This window comes from Aplysia californica, unplaced genomic scaffold, assembly GCF_000002075.1.
Source record: "Aplysia californica isolate F4 #8 unplaced genomic scaffold, AplCal3.0 scaffold00069, whole genome shotgun sequence".
NCBI classification, from domain to species: Eukaryota; Metazoa; Mollusca; class Gastropoda; order Aplysiida; family Aplysiidae; genus Aplysia; species Aplysia californica.
The window spans coordinates 1,043,024-1,046,704 of NW_004797339.1; positions in this window are offsets into that span (position 1 = coordinate 1,043,024).

The following is a 3,681-nucleotide window of genomic DNA, read 5'->3' on the forward strand; positions in this document are numbered from 1 at the left end:
AGTGCAAAGGAAGTGGTAGATCTAATTTCAGGTACGAATTGACCCCTTCGCGTCGTTATTTATTATTTATTTTTAGTTATGGAAGAAAATTTCGGTTATTTTTACCTAAATTAAATTATTTTTCCAACTTTTGCAGAAAATTGCCTAAAATTCGCGAATTCACAAAAATGGCAAAAGTTGCGCTGAAGCCAAAAGTTGCATACGCAACTTGCGGGTTGTGCGCGCGAATTTCTCTGAGGACAGAATTATCAATGTTATGCTCACACTGTGCCGGAATAACATAGGGGTAGGCTACCAGACTCGTAATCGTGAGATTGCGGGTTTGGGGGTTCGAGCCTCAGCTCGGTCCGACGTTGTGTCCTTGGGAAAGACACTTTACACGAACTTCCCACTTGGCTCGGTCCTATCGGAGACTGACGTGAAACTAGGAAGTCCCCCGCCCCTTAAATAACTTAAGTGTCGATAAGGGCGTTAAACTCGTACCATTTTCACTTTTTTTAAACATAGGGGGAACTGCTGCTTTTTCTTTCCTCATCCTTACTATCGTCATTTTTTCCTCTACTTCTTTAGTATGTTTGTCACTCTTGTGAACTGCTATTTCCGAGGTGCCTTGATAGTCGAAGCAGATTTTGCACTGTTGAGGCTAGGGAGGTGAGCAGAGTAAGCCTGATTCCCCGTTTATACCTCTCTGTTGACATCCGCCCCTTGGCGCTCATATGACCTACAGTACATCATGTATACAGTTGTGAGCTCCGTAAATCTTATTAACGAGGTGCCCACTAAGGATATCAGGCTGATCGCCGATCTCGGTCGTCTCAAAAACAAACATGTTCGCTTTCAGTCTCAGGCGATCGGCCCGATCCAGCCGTAGTGGGTACCCCGTTATAAAATAAACAAACAAGGATGTAGATCTAGATCAATTTAATTCCCCCCCCCCCCCCAAAAAAAAAATCGCTCTAGATCTAATTTCCGGCTTCCGGTGAGAGAGAGATCACTCTAACTCGCTTCAGTTTAATTTTTTTTTTTTCGCAATTCTACATCTGAAAGTTTAACAATGCCGCAACATTTTTCAAAATTCTGCAAAAACTCAAAATTCCGCGGCCGCGCCGCGCAGTTGAACCATTTTTCCACGGCAGCGCCCGCGGAAAACTACAATGTCAGATCTGATATATAGGTTGAAATCATAGTAGACCCGGCCTGTTTCATTTTTATAGACGCCGTTCTTTTGGAGAAGAATCAACCCGGCTGAACTGCAGCTATGTGGCGCCACCATCGACGGGCGTGGACCGCCATAATAATAGTACATGTATAGCAACTGATGATGGCTGGAGGATGTTGCAAGATGTAGTACTAGTAGTAGTAGGTCCTTTTCTCGTTATCCACAGAGCCGTTACTTTTTTTCCCACCCAAAACACAGCAACTACGGTACAGTCCATGCTGGCTTTAAGCACGGTCATCGGGAGAAAGTTTAAGCGTGCTTAAAGCCGAAGCGTGCTTAAGTGCGAAGTAGACATAATCCAGAGATTTTCAGGTAGAAAATTCCGCGTGCTATTTCCCTTTGTTTGTAAGTAGGCCTATAGCGGTCCCGCAAAAGTGTGCACTGTTATTTAGACACCCGCCATGGTAGTTTTTGTTCGCTTGTTTGTTTTTGTTTTGTGGTCGAATGGGAAATAAATACTTAATTTAGTAGGTACCAGAAACTAAATTTTCAAACTACCTGTATGCCAAATTAATCTGTTCCATTTGAAAGGCCTATATCCACTGAGCATTTTGGTACCATTCTTTAACCTCTCCGTCAATTTTTAAGAAAATTGTAGTTGTTTAAAATTTGATCAAATTTGTTAAAGTCAGTCACTGGCTGCAACCCCATGTTTGACAGACAATAAAAAAGTAACAAGTGCACTAAACATCTCCACATTAACAGAGTACAATCACTATAACAAATATATGGAACATAATTTTTTTCAAGACTGTGAGATCCTTACAAATCAGTACTTTATCACCTCAAACACGATATCTGTCGTTATTTCGACAAAAACACCGAGCGTTGACCCGGCCGGCGTTGCACCGGCCCCCGCGGCGAGCGAGTCGGCTCTATACTGTAGTGTTCCCCGCGTGCGGGGTCACATGCTTTCTGAGTCTCGCAGAAGGATTGATGTAAGATAATTCCAATTTAATTACTTTATTCTAATAGGAAATGAACTGATCTTTTAATTAATACTTTTCATAAGCCGGTATTTTACATATTTTTTGTAAAAAGTGATCTTTAAACACTTTGACGGTATTTTTAAAAGCTTTCTATAAAGACGCCACAGGCTAAACTTATATCACGGGAAAGCCCGTTTAAAGCTCTACAGCTGTCCGCCAATGAAAAGACGGTATTTAATCATCCCTCGTTCCGCGAAGCATTTGAATGCAGGCGTGTCAAGTTTTCACCCGGCCGACCTCGCATTCTGACCGCGAGGGGCTTCGCTTTCGTCGGCGATTCTCCAGCTCCTAATAAACGGACATATAAACAACTTACACCATTGTAACGAGGAGAAGCTGAACTTTTACAAGGTGTATGGCATTTGGTGTTTCATAGCGAAAGAGCAAAGAAACAGCGATCGGAATTAACCCGATTTTACCGATACCACGCGGTTGGAAGGCCACGAGTGCCCGCGAGGCTGTGTTTACGCTACCTAATTATAGACGGCCATTCACGATACAGCACATTAGGCCTACTGTAACACACTGCCTGTGCATACCACCGCCTTCATCCCACCTCGCACTTGATGCACAATCAGGATTAATGGAAAGCGGGGGTCAAAGGTGAAATCGCAGCCAGCCTCCCCTTCTCGTCTCCCCGGCTCTCTTTGTATTTTTTTTGGGGGGGGGGGGGTCGTGTGTAGCTTTGCTTGACACACTCACTGCTGCAGTGTAGACTGTTCGAACTTCGAAGAGCCATCATGAAAATATTGACTGTCTTGTAAATGAAGTGTGCTTGAAGCCGAAGTTACCGTGCTTAAAGGCGTGTAATTTATATAGCAAAAATTCGGTAAGAGCCGTTTAGCGTGCTTGAGTCCGAAACATGCTTAAGGCCAGCGTGCTTAAAGCCGGCACGGACTGTACCATAATGCTTATAAATGATATCTCTTCCGCTCTCTCTTTCTCTTCAAGTTTTTCCTCTTTAACCCCTTCATGACACAGGGTTGGTTCATGCTCCACCGGCACCAGGCACAGTTTTGGATCCCCAGGGACAAAGAGTAGCACTAGATTTAATGGTCAGTTGCCTATAATCAGACCTGGTTTGTGAATACTACTATTACTATCTCTAAAAGTGTAAAAGGAAAAGATTTCTTAGTTCGGAATAATATCACTAAATATGAATCTGAAATTTGTATGAAATGCATCTAATAGAAATAGTATGTAGAATACAACCTACGACGAACACCGTTCGACATCATGGTCCTTACCCTTCCCAATGCATGATGAACACCATACATCACAGCAGCATCTTGGCTCTACCATTTTAACCCCAAAAATGGCGAACGGCTTACATCATATAGGTCATGAAAGGGTTAAAGTATCTTGGTGGCAAAGCTTTGGTGTCAGGAAACACTTTCTAATAACTAAGCAAAATAGACTAGGCCTACACATTTCCATCCATTAATAGAAATTGACACAGAAAAACAAACCTTA